Below are 18551 nucleotides of genomic sequence, written 5' to 3'. Positions count from 1 at the left end.
TTTTTTTTTTTTTTTTTTTTTTTAGCATTTTTTATTGTGAAATATAACATATATAGAAAAAATGCCCTTTCTAACTTTTTCATGTTGAAAAGGGGTGTTGATAATATAGGATAGGTAGATGGAACTAGTTGATGTCCTTGGAGAGGCTGGCCCCTCTGGATTTCAGGACTTATCTGGCCTAGGAGCCCATTTGGAAGCTGTGGGTTTCTGGAAAGTAATTTTAGTGTGTGAAACTTCTGTAGAATCTTAGAGCCCTAGGTGTTCTTTAGGATTGACAGGAACAGTTTTGTTTGGAATTTTGCAGACCTTGGTAATTAGCAATATCTAGCTGAAGCTAGCATAATAAGAGTAGCCTCCAGAAGAGCTTCTTGACTCTATTTGAGCTCTCTTATCCCTGATACCTTATTTTGTTACATTTCTTTTCCCCCTTTAGGTCAAGAAGGTGTTGTCTATCTCATAGTGCCAGGGCCATGCTCATCCCTGGGAGTCATGTCCCATGTAGCCAGGGAGATTTTTGCCCCTGGATGTCATGGCCCTTGTGAGGGGCAGATAATGATCTGTGCAGAGATGATTAGAGAGAGATAAAGGACGCATCTGAGCAACAAAAGAGGTTTTTTGAAAGTAACTCTTAGGCATAACTGTAGGTAGACTTAGCTTCTCCACTACAGAAGTAGGCTTCACAAGAGTGAACCTCAAGATCAAGAACTTGGCCTATTGACTTGGGACTCCGTAATGTTTGAGACAGTGTTCTAGTTTGCTAGCTGCTGGAATGCAATATACCAGAAACAGAATGGCTTTTAAAAGGGGGAATTTAATAAGTTGCTAGTTTACAGTTCTAAGGCCAAGAAAATAACCCAATTACAAGTCTATAGAAATGCCCAATCAAAGGTATCCAGGAAAAGATACCTTGGTTCAGGAAGGCTGATGAGGTTCAGGGTTTCTCTCTCAAGTGAGAAGGCACATGGCGAACACAGTCACAGTTTCGCTTTCAGCTGGAAGGGCACATGGTGAGCGAGGTGTCAACTTCTAGCTTTCTGTCCTGGCTTCCTGTTTCATGAAGCTCCCCAAAGACATTTTCCTTCTTCATCTCCAAAGGTTGCTGGCTGGTGGACACTGCTTCTTGTGGCTAAGTCATTCTGCTTTGCTCTCTCTGAATCACTCCCTGAATCTCCCTCGTTCTCCAAAATATTTCCTCTTTTATAGGACTCTAGAAACTAATCAAGACCCACCCAAATGCGTGGAGACACACCTCAACCTAATGTAGCTTAACAACCACTCTGGATCAAATCACATCTCCAGGAAGATGATCTAATTACAGTTTCAAACATATAATACTGAATAGGGATTAGAAGAAACAACTGCCTTTACAAAATGGGATTAGGATTAAAACATGGCTTTTTACATACATCATTTCAAACCAGCACAGATAGTATAAGGGGCTTCCCTGGTGTAAAACTCCATAGTTTTTCTCCCATCCTTCAAGGAACTTTGCCTATACTTTTTAATTATCTGCTCAACATACCCTGGGATATATCTGGGTAGTAAATCAAGCTATACAGAATCACAAACTCTCATTCCCATTCTTGGGCTCCATGTGTTTGTGTTGTTTTAAACTATCCAGACAAGTTAATTATGGGCTACGGAAAATTTAGATTTTGTACAACCCAAACCTCTCTTCCTTTGGTCTCATACAGTAGGTGAGGTTCTAAAAAAACTGATACTGTCATCCTTACCGCCGTATTCTGATTTATATTAGTGCTGACCCAATCACCTTCATTCTTATATCTAATTGAAGCCTATCTCTTTTTCAGTTTCTATAACAGTTAATGTGTGTAGCAAAGCCGACTTTGCAGAACTCCAACTCTGAGTCTTATAGGTGTTACACAAGTAGCCACCATTCCAGGGAAATAACCAGGTTATACGTATATAGCACAACATCTCAAATCAAGAAATAACATTTACAGCTCTGGACTATATGTGACTGCTATAAGAGTTTACTGTCTGGGTACCAATTTTCTTATAAGTATTTTCTAAAAGAGACCATCCAATATTTGTTCTTCTGTTTCTCACATATTTTGCTTAATGTCCTCAAAGTTCATTCACCTCATTGCATGCCTCACGACTTCGTTCCTTCTGTAGCTGCACAATATTCCATCATATGTATACACCAAAGTTCGCCACTCTACTTCTTAATGTATTTTTCAGCCACTTCCCTTCCACTGGGCATCATGTGTAACGTCTATAGTCAACAATTCATGTCTCACTTAGTTGTACAATCATCAACACTCTCAATTTTAGACAATTTTCATTGCTACAAAGAGAAAAATAACTGATAAACGTGCCCTTACCATATAGAAAATCCTTATTTCCCTTTACCTCTCGTCCTTACCCCCAATTATTTACCCCTGATATTGCTGTAGTACTGTTGATGTCTTCTGTTAAATATAGACCGTAGCCTGCGATAGTAATTTACCCCTTCTACCCCTTTAATATTTACTCTTTGTACAAGATTCATACCTTTGAAGTAGTTCATGCAAGAACTTATTTATATTTGTAGTGTTAATCGATGGGGTACAGGGTTCTATACAACACCTTTCAGTCATGTTCACTTTTAATATGGTAGTATTACTTATATACCCACTAGTGAACAGCCTTCACTTCTGTCCATTCCCTAACATTTAAGTTCAGTCTTATTAGCTTACTGTTCACCCATCCTAGCTTCTGTGTATCTCTAGGTCCCCTATATTCTATATTATAAGCTTCTGAGTTTACCTTTACCAAGATCATAATAGCGAAATTATGTAGTATTTATCCTTTTGTGTCTTGCTTATTTCACTCAGCATTATGCCTTCAGGGTTCGTCCATGTTGTCATATGCTTCAGGACCTCATTTTATCTTACTGCTACATGATATTCCACCATCTGTGTATACCACATTTTGTTTAGCCACTCGTCTGTTGATAGGTACTTTTGGCAAGATTGAATAGTGCTGCTGTGAATATTGGTGTGCAGTTATCTGTTTGTTTCACTTCTTTCAGCTCTTCTGGGTACATATCGAGTAGTGGTATTTCTGGGGCATAGGGCACCTCGAAATTTAGTTTTCTAAAGAATTACCAAACTGTCTTCTATAGCAGCCGTACCATTGTACATTCCCACTAGCAGTGCAGAAGTGTTCGTTTTTCTACATCCTCTCCACATGTAGTTTCCTGTTTTTTTTTTATAGCAGCCATTCTTATAGGTGTGAGGTGATATCTCATTGTAGTCTTGATCTGCATTTCCCATGTAGCTAATGAAAATGAGCATCTTATCATGTGATTTTTAGCCATCTGTACTTGCTCTTCAGAAAAATATCCGTTCATATCTCTAGCCCATTTTATAATTGAGTTGTTTTTTCTTTTGATGTTGAGTTGTATTTCTTTATGTGTACAGAATATCAAACCATTATTTGATATGTGATTTCTAAATATTTTTTCCCATTGAGTTGGCTTACTCTTCACCTTTTTGACAAAGTCCTTTGAGGTACAGAAGCATTTGGTTTTGAGGAGTTTCCATTTATATATTTTTTCTTTCCTTGCAGTGCTTTGGGTATAAAGTTTAGGAAGCTACTTCCTATTACTAGGTCTTGAAGATGTTTCCCTATATTTTCCTCTAGGAGTTTTATGGTTGGGCTCTTACATTTAGGTGTTTGATCCACTTTGAGTTAATTTTGGTATAGTGGGTAAAGTAAGACTCCTCTTTCAATCTTTTGTCTATTAATATCCATTTCCCTCATGCCCATTTATTGAAAAGACTATTCTGTCCCAGTTCACTGTATTTGGGAACCTTGTCAAAGATCAGTTGACCATAGATTGGTGGTCTAGTTCTGCACTCTCGGTTCGACTCCATGGTCAATACCTCTATCTTTGTACCACTATCATTCCATTTTGACCACTGTGCTTATTTCCTTTGAAATAAGGAAGTGTTAATCCTCCCACTTTTTTCTTCTTTTTTAGGATGTATTTATCTCAAGGTCTCTTTCCCTTCCAATTGAATTTGATAACTAGTTTTTCCAAGTCTTCAAAGTAGGTTGCTGGAATTTTGATTGGTATTGTGTTGAATCTGTAGATCGATTTGGGGAGACTTGACATCTTAATTACATTTAACCTTCCTATGCATGAGCAGAGAATGTCTTTCCACCTATGTAAATCTTCTTTGATTTCTTTTAGCAATGTTATGTAGTTTTCTGGGTTCAGGTCTTTTACATGCCTGGTTAAGTTCATTCCTAGGTACTTGATTCTTTTAGTTGCTGTTTTGAATGGGCTTTTTTCCTTAACTGTCTCCTCAGTTAGGTCATTACTTTTGTATTGAAACATTGCTGATTTTTGCACATGAATCTTTTATCTTGTTTCTAGGAATTTGTCCATTTTATCTAAGTTGTCTAGTTTGTTGGCATATAGTTGTTCATAGTATCCTCTTATGATTTTTTAAAATTTCTTCAGTGTCTGTGTTAATGGCCCCCCCTCTCATTTTTGATTTTGTTTATTTGCATCCTCTTCTTTTTTTTCTTTGTCAGCCTTACTAGTGGTCCATTGATTTTATTGATTATCGCAAAGACCCAGTTTCTGGTTTTATTGGTTCTTTCTGTTTTCTTTATTCTCCATTTCATTTATTTCTGCTTTAATCTTTGTTATTTCTCTTCTATTTGTTTTGGGCTTTAGTATGCTGTTTTTTCTCTAGTTCTTCCAGGTGAGCTGTTAAGTCCTCGATTTTTGTCCTTTCTTTTTTTAATATAGGCATTTAGGACAATAAATTTCCCTCTCAACACTGCCTTTGCTGTATCCCATAAGTTCTGTTATGTTGTATTCTCATTTTCATTTGTCTCCAGATATTTACCTATTTCTGTAGCAGTTTCTTCTTTGACCCACTATTTGAGTGCATTATTTATTTCCATATATTTGTGAAAGTTCTGGTTCTTTGGTGATTATTGATTTCCAGCTTCATTCTATTGTGTTCAGAGAAAGTGCTTTAAATAATTTCAGTCTTTTTAAATATATAAAAACCTATTTTGTGTCCCGGCATATGTTCTTTCCTGGAGAACGTTCTATGAGCACTAGAGAAGAATGTATATTCTGATGTTTTGTGGTGTAACAATGTATATATGTCTGTATATACATAATTCATTTATTAAATTGTTCTCTATTTCCTTGCTGATCCTGTGTTTGATTGTTCTCTCTATAGAAGAGAGTGGTGTATTGAAGTCCCCCACTTATTGTTGAAATGTTTATTGCTCCCTTCAGTTTTGCCAGTGTTTGCCTCATATACTTGGGAGTTCCTTGATTGGGAGCATGCGCATTTATAATACTTATTTCTTCTTGGTGAATTGTCCCTTTTATTAATGTTCTTGGTGAATTGTCCCTTTTATTAATGTGCAGTGTCCTTCCTTTACTCTTATGATGCCTTTACATTTAAAGTCTGTTTTGTCTGATCTGAGTTTAGGTACTCCTGCTTTCTTTTGGTTATAGCTTGCATGTAACATCTTTTTCCATTCTTTCACTTTCAGTCTATTTGTATCCTTGGGGTCTAAGATGAGTCTCTTACAGATGGATCATATTTCTTATTTCATTCTTCCAATATGTATCTTTTAATTGGTGAATTTAATCCATTAACATTCAAAGTCATTACTGTAAAGGCATTTCTTGAATCTACCATCTTGTCCTTTGGTTTATTTGTCAAATCTGTGTGTTCTTTTTTCCCTCTTTCTGTTTTAATCCTTTAAATTACCATTACTAGTACTCTTCAATTCTGTGATGCACCTCTTTAGACTCTCAGTGACTTCCACTTCAACCTCAGTCTGAGGTTTTGTGCCCCAGCCCAGGGTTCAACCTCAGTCAACTTGGCCTTCAGCTCGTATTGTATAGGTAAAGATCCTGCTTCCTTCTAGTAAGCCAGATTCAGGTTGTAGGACTCAAGATGGGCAGTTCTCGTATTAGGAGTTTGACACTATCTCTTTGATGGTATTGTTTAGGTCAGAATGGGTGAATGAAATACAGCCAGAATATTACCACTGATTTTTAAAAATCCTTAATGCCTTTAAAAAACATTAACAAATCATTTAAGTGGAAGGTAATCCATTTGCTCAATGGTAAGAGAACCTTGATACAGGTCTTGGCCTGGCAATTTCTGACAAAAGAATATTCCACTGATGCCACAATACGGGTAATTTTACAAATCCACATACCTAATAATCCCTCCTCCCCTGCCCCAACCCAACTGGTAGCAGAAGGGAAAAGAACCCCAAAGGAAATAAAGCTTCACAGAAAATGGGGTTGAAGTAGGTCATATATCAAGAACCCATTAGCCCTAATATTTCTGACCACTTATTTTATTAGTCACAGGGATCTTTTGTTATATCTGAAGGTATGTTCTTTTTTCTGGAAGGATTGCATCTTTCTCATCTTTTTCTTCACTGCAACCTTATAGTGCCATAACAACTGCATGATTCATGGGTTGGCCTGGGACAGGCAGTAATAGTAGCTGTCATTGTTCCTCAGCCTCGTCTTAACTTGATCCTGCTTCTGAGAGAATGAGTAGGATGGACTCCAGGCTTAGCCCTTTATTTTAGTAATCTATAGACCTGCTTTCTCTTGAGTCTGTATTATAAAGTGAATTAACAACAACTAAAAAAGCTTGTGCTATTTAGTTAACCTATTTTAAGAGTATTGAAAACAGTAAAAACCTGCTATAACGTGCCTCACATTTGTATGAATTCAGATATAATCAGGCTGGTTATTGACTTTTCTCCAGCCCTCCATTTATATTCATTAACCTTATAACTATCTCTTAGTTTGTGCAATTAAATTTTTTAGACCCCATATATGGTGGTGTTTTATAGTATTGCTTCTCAATCAAATGAAACTTTTTTGGAATAAAGTAGAAAAATGTTCACATTTTTGCATCGACCAAGTTTTAGCTTATGTTAAACCATATAATCTGTGCTATAACCTGTACATGTATCATGTAAACATATGTAACCCATCTTGAGAAGTCTACAAATTAATTGTTTTTTCTCTTTAAATAAGTTGAGCAATCAAGTGTAGAGGGTGAAAAGCATTACAGGCAGGCCTTTAATTTCTTTACATTGGTGGATGACACAAAAGATATTAATGAGTAAGGGAAAAATGGTTTATATGTTCTTTGATGAAAATGAAACAAGTTACTGTGATAAGAACTGAATACGGAGTTACTTTGGATTAAATTGTCAGGAAAGGCTCCTCTAAAGGGGTGACATTAAGCTGAGACATGAATGACAAGATGATGCAGCCAGCAAGATCTGGGGGGAGAGCATTTAGCGTCTCAGACAGAAGAAACAGCCTTTCACAAAGATTGAACCATAAGTACTTAAGGTCGTATAGCTTAGTGGTAGGGTTAGGTCTTTCAAGCTGTGAAGCCACATAGATGCTTGGGTTGGAACCCTTGCTGTGCTACTTAGCAGTTATGTGACTTTGGGCAAATCACATGCTTCAGTTTGCTAATTTTGGTAAAATTGATATTATGATGGTACCAATCTCATAAAGTTGTCATGAGAACTAAAGGAGTTAAAATATGTATAGCACTTGAAATAGTGCCTAGTATATAGTAAGAGCTTTATGAGTGCTTATTAAAAAATAAATTATGGCATGTTCCCAAAAAATGGAATACCGTACAGCCATAGGATATATAGATATAGATAATATAGATCATGTAAGGGTAACCAAGATACAGCAAGTAAAAAAAAAAAATAGTTAAGAAACATTGTTTAAAGAATGTAAAGATAGACAGCAAAATGTCAGGCGTTCAATAATTAAAGTTAAAATGTCCTTCTAGGATGAAGTTATTTTTAAAATCTAAGATTTTGGAAGCTCTACCTTCTGTGGTGAAAGGATGACTCATTGAATTAAGAGCCATATATATATGAAAACCAATTCTTAGAACTAAAGTTCCTTTTTTACTTTACTTCTTGGCAGCTGTTTATTTTCTATCCTGAATATCAGCCAGTAAGTTTTATTTTTTGAACTTCTCTGTTCCAAGCTCGTGGAAAATAGGGGCTCCATACCTGGTGTATAATCTAATCAGAAAGATTAACATCCCATAAGAAGCAGCTTAACTCCCGGGTTACAATCTAATCAGGGAAGCTGGCATATTATATAAGAATCTAATAGAGAATAACTAAGTGTTAAATTATGTAGTTATTAGAGGAAGTGGGACTAAAATGGCCCTTGAAGGATTTTTAAGATTTAGACACATAGAAAGGTTGACCAAAATCAAATCAGTCATGACTGTGTAGCAAGTAAAAGATAATTTAAACAAACTGTTTGAACAAGCAAAGAATGTAGTATTCTCCAAAATCTTCAACTGTTTTTAAATACAGCTTAAGCCAATGGGTCTCAGCCTTGGCAGTGCATCAGAAATAGATCAGTAACTTTCCATCATCTTACTTGGTATCACAGATGATAAAAGTTACTGCTCTCCTTTTATCATAATCTTATCATAGAATTCAGTGCTTTGAAATATTATAAAATAAATGATTTATTAAAAATACCCTGTCTAGCAAGCTTCACTTAGACATTGCTACCTATCATAACCTGCCAAACCCCAACTAAAACCATTCCAGCCAATCCTAAAGAACACCTAGGGCAATATATAAGATTCTACAAAACTTCCATGCACTAGGGTAACTTGCCAGAAATCTACAACCTCCAGATGGGTCCCTGGACCAGGTAAGTCCTCAAACATAGAGGGCCCAGACTCTCCAGAGACTAGTTTCATCTCCCTACCCCATGTTATTGACAGTCCCTTCCAACGTGAAAAAGTTAGAATGGCCGTAGCCCAAATACCCCTAAAGAAAGGTATAGAAAGATCAAAGGTGATGGTGGAGTTATACAGAGAGGGTAGGGTTTAACAAGTGAATGTGATTGCTGAATCATTAAATTGATAATCTTTTAGTCTCCAGTATCTTAGAATAGCTAGAAGTAAAAACCTAAAATTGTGGAATTGTAACCCATACCAAACTCTGAAATCTGTTCTACAACTAATTGTTGTGCTGTGTTTTGCAATTTATTACTTTTTTTGTATATATGTTATTTTTCATAAAAAAAAAAGGGAAAAAGACAATTGTGATGATAAAAAAGATGTATTCCTTCTAGCCCCCTATATTCTAGAGCAGCTAGAAGGAAAAATCTGAGATAATGGTATGGATGCCTGTAACAAACTCAGGGATCTGCCCTGTAACTGCTTGTTAAAGAGTGCTTTGAAAACTATTGCTTTTTTCATTCTTTGCCTTGTATATATGTTATATTATACAATTTAAAAAATTAAAAACAAACAAACAAAAATAAATAAATACCCTGTCTTAGAACTCCCAGGTCTTAGCATCATGGGATTGAGAAAGCTTTCTTGATCAAAAGGGGGAAGAGAGAAAGGAGACAAAATAAAGTTTCTGAAGCTGAGAGATTTCAAACAAAGTTGAGAGGTTATCCCTGAGGTTTTTCTTAATGCATATCCCCTTTTAGTTTATGGTGTATTGGAGCGGATGGAGGAAAGTACCTGCAACTGTTGAGCTGTGTTCCAGTAGCCTTGATTTTTGAAGACAACTGTATGACCATATAATTTCTACAATGTGACTGTGTGATTGTAAAAACCTTATGCCTGATGCTCCTTTTATCCAGGGTATGGATAGATGAGAAAAAATATATAATAAATAAATAAATAATAGGGGGGATAAGGAATAAAAAAATCTGGATAGATTGACATACTAGTGGTCAATGAGAGGTGGGGTAAGAAGTATGGGATGTATGCATTTTTTTTTTTTTTCGAGTGATGCGAATGTTCTAAAAATTATCATGGTGATTAATACACAACCATGTGATAATATTGTGAACCACTGATTGTGCACCATGTATAGACTGTGTGTGAAGATTTTCCAGTAAAAATATATATTTTTAAATACCCTATTTACCAGTGTTTGTTCTCACATTTAGACCTTGTCAGTTTGAAAGGAAAACTTGGAAATGGAAATTTGACACTTTTTTCCTATAGAATGGAGATTATAATTAATTGAATAATTAATTCAGTGTTCTAGGTTTATTTCGTCACACAAACATACTCTTTAAAACACACTAGTAACTCTTTGCTTTCTTTAGCTTTTCCAGTTATTCTGAAAAATAAATTTAATATGGAGGTACCAAGGAAATACTAGCCTTCTGAAGACTATCATGTGCTATTCAGTGTTGGAAAGCCTACATTTTAAGTTTGTTTCTTTACCAATTTTAATTAAACACACATTTTAAAAGTAAATCACTTATAACATCTCCCAATTAAGATGTTAACTATTTTCACTTTTCTATGTTTCCTTCTAGCCCTAATGTGTATGTAGGAAGTATTATAGCATCACCTTTTTTTATTTTTTATATTTTTACTAAGAAATCTTCACACACAAACATTCCATACATGGTATACAATCAGTGGCTCCAATATCATCACATAGTTATGTATTCATCCCAATGATCATATAGCACCACTTTTAAAAAATATAAAAATATATATGGGTTTATTATAAAATTTATAAATTTTACGGCTGGAAAATATTGTGTACCACAACATTTACAAATAATAATAAAATATATGATGCTTTTTTGTAAATTCCATTTAGCGGATTGATTGTCACAGTGCTTTGGTGGATTTTTGGTGAACTCTTGTATTTGTAGCCAAACTGTGTATATAATTAAAATATGATTTGACAAAATCAGTCTATGGACAAATGCTGGCTTACTAGCTAAACAAAGAAGGTCATCATTGTCACTAAGGAATGAGTACAGTTCTAATAGAATTTTGATGGATTCACTTTTGAATAATGGTAGAATTATTCAAAATTTCCTCAGTTTTTGTACTAGTCACAGTACAACAGTTATAGACACAAGCATTCTAGTTTAATCTACATTATATCTATATCATATAGGAAAGCAAGTATTAATGATGTTGTATTCTGAATTTGAATGCAATAAAAAATAAACTGACCAATATCCTAATCCATTAGTTGATTCAAGCTAAAAAAAGAGGGGGGGTTCATTAAAAACAAAATCACCTATCGAATAATGTTTTACCAGTGAATAGAGATTATTTTTGCAATAAGGCAATTTCAGTAGATGTGGTTATCATGGGATAATCACACCCCTGGGGTACAGCCTTGTGCCTGTAATCTCCAAGGAGTGTAATTATTTCATGATAACTGTACCCCCTGGTGTTGCATTATTTCTATTATGAAATTCTTAGTTTAGTATATAAAGTAACTTACTTTGATCACTGGAAACTGCAAGGTGCTGTTAGAGTGTTCCAGCTGTGAGGTTTACAGAGACCAGCTAGAAGATTTACTTCTCCTTTACAAAGTTAAATTAGGCAATCAAAATGCTTTTTTGAGCTAAACTGGTTTAGAATATCTTTTCTATTGATAAGATCATCTTAACTTTACAAATTTTTATCCACTTTAGACACATCAAAATTATATGTAAAATTAGTAAGCATCAATGGTGACTGAAGTCTTATAAATACATTTTATATTAGAATATATAAGTAAATGGCCAGCCGATCTGCCTTTCATCTATACTGTTTAGCCCTTATTCTTATCATTCAATTTTAGCATCTGTCAGTTACTTGTGTTTTTAATGTGTACTGAAATTAAACTTTTTTTTTTCAATCTACAATAGGGTCTTTTCAGTAAAGCAAGTGGTTTTTAAAACAGCTTTATTCAGATATAATTCACACACCATAGAATTCACTGATTTAAAGTGTACAATTCATTGGCTTTTAGTGTATTTATGGAGTTGTTCATCCATCAAATCAATTTTAGAAAATTTCATTACCCTAAAAGAAACCCAGCACCCCTTAGCTGTCATCTCTACAACCCTCTAAGACTCAGGCAATCACTAATCTACTTTCTGTCTCTATAGATTTGACTATTCTAGACATTTCATATCAATGGAATCATACATACATTTATGGTAAAGCAAATGGTCTTATAATAATTAAAAATTCTAGCCCATGAGGATAAGAGTTTATGAATAGGTACCTATAAAACATTAATTCTAGACAGGGTATGTACAAAAAAAACATAAATAAAAGTTCTCTTTTCCCTAGATAAATAAAAATTTTTGTATCTTTTCATATTTAAATTTTGGATTTTTCTCTATGGGAAGCAAATAGGTAGCACTAAACAGTCATTTTATAAGAGAACTAGACCAGAGTTTGCCAAAGCGTTTCCAACAGTTAGTGCTAGTCCTGCTGCAACCTGCTTCTTAGTTATCCATCATGCCCCAACATTCAGTTCAGCTCTGCACCAAGGCTGAGAATGGACAAACAAGCCCTAAAACATTAATACTGCCACAGTATTCAGCAGTCTGGTTTGCTAATATGCAAGGTTGAGTAGCATTCAAATTGATGTTGCTTTTGTAAAAGCAATATAAAAGTAAATAAGCACTGACTCAAATTTATTAATGTTTCACGTATTAACTATTTGAGTTTGAGTTTTTAGGTTTAAGTTGCTACATATTTAAAATTACTTCACTGTAATTTTTTTTTCTTAGCTATAATTTAAATAAATATTTGGAACTGATTAGATATGATAACATGGCAAATTACACATCTCAATACAAGTAAATCTCAGATTCAAAATACTGTTACTGAGTGCATTTCTACAAAATTGATTTTTCTTTATGTTGCCTAAGTCTGAGATCCAGCCACAGCAAAAATGGCAAAAATGATGATAGATATTTAATGTCTTGAGTATATCTATCCAGGCTTGTTTACACTATAACTTCTAGAGTGTTTAAACAATGTGAAAATGAATAAATGGTTAGAAATGAGGAGAATATTATTTTATACTTGTTGCAAAGATTTGCTTATATATCATTGCCCTTTTCCTTACCTTATTTTCCCAATTCTTGATTTAATTTTTCTTGAAGAATATCACACTAAATGATAGTGGGTAGAAGTTTTCTGCAAAGGAGCTTCCCCCATGCTGCTTTTCCATCTTTTAATCAGTCTTTCATGATGAAGGCATTTTTGTTGCTTGCAAACATGATTGGGAAATTTAGCAAAATAGTTGTCTGATCATAAGCTTTGCTTTCTAGACACCCAAGAGCATGCTGGGATTAGTTATTTGTATAGGAAGGAAAATTATAAAACTCAGTTATCCTCTTGGCAACTCCACTTGAATCTGTTGTGGAGTTCCCTTAAGCATCTCTTTGAGGGGTTGAGTCCTACCAGCATAGCTGTAAAGATAGCTCTGCATCTGATGGCAGCTTTTTAAAAAAATAATCCTGTATAATTCTACTGTAGAAAAACTATTTGTGGTATTAGAATCTCATTAAAACTAACCTCCTGAAATAGAAAGATACCGAAACAAATGATTGACCTCAAAGTAAGGAAATAAAGTTTAAGCACCATTTTACTCCATTATAATATGTACTTACTCAGGAACCAATTTTTTTTTAATGCAAGAGGAAGCTAGTTAGCTGAAAAGGAATATTGATATACTAAGGAAATTATTTGGTTAAGATGGTCAATTCAGTGGGTTTCAAAGGTCAAATTAATGTTCTTGATTAATACTTTACATTTAGCTATTTTAAGTGATTACCAATTGTTAAGCCATTTTTTAATTATTTAAAAGCATTATTATAAAACAGTGACTAAATATTTTGTTAGAGTGGCTATACCTTGAAACTCTGTTGACATCAACTAATTAATTGCAATCTTATCCTGTCAGGAATGATACTGTTCTGTCATTCGGATAGAATGTCAAAGGTGGAGATGGCTAGTGGAGCTATACCTCCCCTAGTTTCAAAGTGGTATTATGAGTCTCAGATCATGGTCATAACTCTCTTTTACTTGGCTCTTTTAGATTAAAACTTCACTCAAGCTACCAAAGGTTGCCAGGTTTAAGTAAAGAAAATTAGTTTGTGTTTACCTGGGAAAAGGAGAATGCGTTTGAGTCCACCCAATAAATATTAATTCTTCTACCCAAATCAAAGAGTGAATTTACTGTGAAACTTCACCATGTTCCACTAATTTAGAATACCCTGTTTTTTCCTTCTTCTAAATCCCTTGAAGTCTTTAAGAACCAAACTCAGTTTCCGGTTATTTCCTGGAAAATATAAGCTCTTCTGAAATGCAGGCTATACCTTACTGATTTTTGTATTCCCAGTGCTTTACAAGTGCATTCTTAGTTATGATTGTGATTAGTAAGTAATGGTTTTGTGAGTAAGTGAATAGAGAGACCTTCCTAGTTGTTCTAAACATAACTGAAAAATATTCTTTCGTGTGATATAATTTCCCTCCAAAGATTATAAGCTCCTTGAAGGCAAAACCAAGATCACTCCTATTATCTTTGAAGTATATGGTGAGATAAAATAGACCCTCAACAGTACATACTGAATTTTTTAAAATCACTTTCTGTGTTACACACTAGGGAAGTATAAGTTCAAATTTCCTATACAGAGCTGTCTCCTTAAAGAACAATATAATATATAGAAGCAGTGAGAATCACTCAGTAATTATTGCTGAATGATTTAAAATACCATGTATAACCTTTTTTCAAGTAAAATGCCCTGGTCTCAAGTATAGAATTTGGGTTTGATAAATATATTCACTTGTGTAATAAACTTCTTTGAAAAGCTATAGAGCATTGCCATAGCCCTAGAAAATTCCCTTGTCTCCCTTTCCAGGCATTCCCCCCCACCCCATCCCCACAACCACTGTTCTGATTTCTAATTCCATATGTGTGAGTTTTTCCTGTTCTCAGCTTCATATAATTGGAATCATATAGTATGTGCCTGGTCTCTCTCACTCAATATAATGTTTTTAAGATTCATGGAGCCATAATTTTTTAAGAGTATTCATGTTCCCACAGCCTATGTAAAACATAATGCTAACTTCTAATACTTCATATTCATTACAGTACAAATTATTTCTTAGTCCCCTAGAACTGTGAATTAACTTTATTATTGCCAGATGTATCAATATTAAAATATATACATTTAAATTAAGTTGAAAATGTAAAGGACAAAGACAGAGATGTCATATCTTTAATTATTTTGATTCTGTAAGGCAAGATTGCTTTAATAAAAAGTGTTTTTTACTAGCATACAATAAAAACAGTTTCATATTTCCTTGCTTTTATGTATTTCCCAGACACATAGACTAAAATGAAATGTTGAATTTTTCCTTTATTCTGTATGTTTTAATAGAGATAAATTAGCTGTCTTCAGTATGAACTTGGGATAAGGGCAATAAGAAACCCTATTGTTTCCAGCCTCCACTAAGATGAACTGGCAATGTGTCAGGAAAATTCCCAGTATGGAGCAGTTTTATTACAATTCAGTACAATTGTTCTTGCATAACCTTTAGAAAATCATACATAAAACATTCTCATCTATATAAATAAAAATCACCCACACACTTTATTAATAGCTTTGTTCAATTTTTTCCTGGGACTTATACTGTATGTTCCTACTGTGCCCTTTTTATTAGTTTTTTTTTTAAGATAACTATTTCTATAAGCTTTCTTAAAAAGGTTATGGTAATATTAGGAGTCTAACATAATTGTAAGATAATTTTTGATAATTCCCACTAGAAACAGAACTTCCTCTTGATCATGAACCATAAAATTAGAGCCTATAAGCTTCCTTTTTACATTTAGCAACAGGGAGTGACCTATTCATTAGATATAGTCAATTTAACATTAGGAAAGAAAGAAGGAAGGTTGTACTTCAATGGCAATAACAATCATGTACTGTATTTTACATGTGATTATGTTTTGGGATTTATGTGAAAACACGCTTTTAAGGTTATACCACTGTTACGTATGACTGCAATAATACCTGGTGAAAGAGGTTACAAGAACATGCCAGTTTGAAGTCTCAGCCTTTTTCTTACGTCTAGTACCGTAGCCAAACTGTGTTTGTTTTGGGATGTCATTTTCCTGAATCCAAACATTAGAAGACTTTCCATATATTCCTCAAAGTATGTGATATAAAATAATTACCATAATTATTGAATAATAAACTTCTAGATCTACCAATTTACAGAAGACACAAGGACTAGGAGAACATATTAAATGGCATCACTATTCTTCAACAGATGAAAAGCAATGGGGGACAGGCAGAATAAGATGGGTAAATTCTTTGAAATTAAAAGAGACTTAACTCTGATATCTGTATTTATAGATTTTTTTCCTTCCTTGCTTTAATTGTAAATCATTTTGTAAAACATATTATACAAACAGGCTTTATGATGATTACTTAGATTTTTTTTTCAATATGCCTATGGATAAGCTAACTAAGATAACCATTTTGCGTGGTTAGGATTTCCATATGTTAATTGTAAAAATATCTGTATCTTCATATTTTCCTGAAATAAGGAAAATATTTAGTAATGTAGGGCATTACTATAGTAATGCAGATATTTGTAAGAACTTTGTACTTGATATTTTGAGAACATTCACAGTTTTGACAGCTGATCAAATGATATCTAAGTTAGTTTTTTTTTTTTCTGATACATGGTCCAGGAATTGAACCCGGGTCTCCCGCATGATAGGTTAGTTTTTAATACTTAGAATTTAAGAACTTCGCTATCTGAATATGTAAATTTTTCCCTTGTTGCCTTAATTTTAAATTGGTTTATGAAACTTGCTGCGCAAACACAGGTTTTACAATGATTGTATGGATACTTTACTTAAATATTCCTATGGTTAAGCTAACTAAGATATCCATTTTTGGTGATTCTAAGTGTATTGTTTGTTTTCTTAAATAAAAAATATGTTTAAAAAAAGAGAGAGAGACCTTAAGTGATACATCATCCAAATGCAATGTGTGGGCCTTGTTTGGATCCTGGTCTGAACAAACCAACTGTAAAAATTTACTTTTGAGATGACTGGGAAAGGCTGAATACTGACTGGATATTAGATGGCATTTTAAAATGGTCATCTTTTTACATATTTTTATTGGGAAATCTTCACACACATACATGGTATAAAATCAGTTTCTCACAATATCACATAGTTGTGTATTCATCACTATGATCATTTTTATAGCATTTACATCACTCCAGAAAAAGCAATAAAAAGAAAAAACTCATACATGCCAGACCCTTTACCCCTCCCTCATTGACCACCAGTATTTCAATCTACCCAATTTATTTTACCCTTTGTCACCCCTATTATTTACTTATTTTTATCCATATTTTTTTTTTTTTTTTTTTTTTTTTTAAGAGAGAGGGAGGAAGGGAAGGAAAGACAGAGAAGGAAGGAAGGATGGAAGGAAGGAAGGGAGGAAGAAAGGGAAACATCTTTAAACATTTTCTTGTTTTATTATATTTTGTTTGTTTGTTTGTTTTTTACATGGGCTGGGGCCGGGAATCGAACCGGGGTCCTCCGGCATGGCAGGCAAGCACTCTTGCCCGCTGAGCCACCGCGGCCCGCCCACTTATTTTTATCCATATTTTTTTTAACTCATCTGTCCATACCCTGGATAAAAGGAACATCAAACACAAGGTTTTTACGTTCACACAGTCACATTGTAAAAGTTAGATCTTTATACAATCATCTTCAAGAATCAAGGCTACTGAAACACAGCTCAGCAGTTTCAGGGACTTCCCTCCGTCTGCTCCAATACACCATAATCTAAAAAGGAATATCTATATAATGCATAAGAATAATCAGGATAATCTCTAGATTCTGTTTTAAATCTCTTAGCCACTGACACTTTATTTTGTCTCATTTCTCTCTTTCCCTTTTTTGGTCAGGAAGGCTTTCTCAGTCCCTTGATGCCAGGTCCTAACTCATCCCGGGATTTCTGTCCTACATAGCCAGGGAGATTGACACCTGGGGCGCGTCATGTCCCACATAGTGGGGAGGGCAGTAAATTTACCTGGTGAGTTGGCTTGGAGAGAGAGGCCACGTGTGAACAACAAAAGAGGTTTTCTGGAGGTGACTCTTAGGCCTAATTTTAAGTAGGATTAAGTTTCATAGGGCAAACCCCAAGATCAAGAGCTCGGCCTATTGATTGGATTGTCCCCACTGGAAATTCAGAAATTCTCCAAATGGGGAAGTTGGAATATTTCCTTCTTTCTCCCCAGTCCCCACAAGGGGACTTTGAAAATACTTCTTTATTCACTGCCCAAATTACTCTGGGATATTTTGGGGCGCCACACTAACGTGGACAAACCAACAAAGTCTCATGCCCTATTCAAGATTCCATGTACTTACGATGTTCAGCAAAACTGACCATACAAGTTAAATTAGGAAATGCACTACCGAAAATATACGTACCAAATAAACATCTCTTCCTTTGGTAGCTGTGCTGGTTTGAAAGGAAGTATGCCCCCTAAGAAAAGCCATGTTTTAATATGGATCCCATTTCTTAAAGGTAGAATAGTCTCTATTCAATGCTGTGTATTTGGGACTGTGATGGGATCATCTCCCTGGTTGATGAGATTTAGTTAAGAACGGTTGTTAAACTGGATTAGGGGATGACATGTCTTCACCCA

General features: G+C 34.6%; 1 protein-coding gene across 1 annotated transcript in view; it reads left to right on the top strand.

The window, feature by feature from the left end:
• Positions 1-18551, top strand: part of CIRSR (corepressor of RBPJ and splicing regulator) — a 41920-nt gene that overhangs the window by 15090 nt on the left and 8279 nt on the right. The window lies entirely within an intron of this gene.

This window comes from Tamandua tetradactyla, chromosome 3, assembly GCF_023851605.1.
Source record: "Tamandua tetradactyla isolate mTamTet1 chromosome 3, mTamTet1.pri, whole genome shotgun sequence".
Classification (NCBI taxonomy): Eukaryota; Metazoa; Chordata; class Mammalia; order Pilosa; family Myrmecophagidae; genus Tamandua; species Tamandua tetradactyla.
The sequence above is the reverse complement of the archived record's forward strand: the minus strand, read 5'-3'. Positions and strand labels throughout refer to the sequence as shown.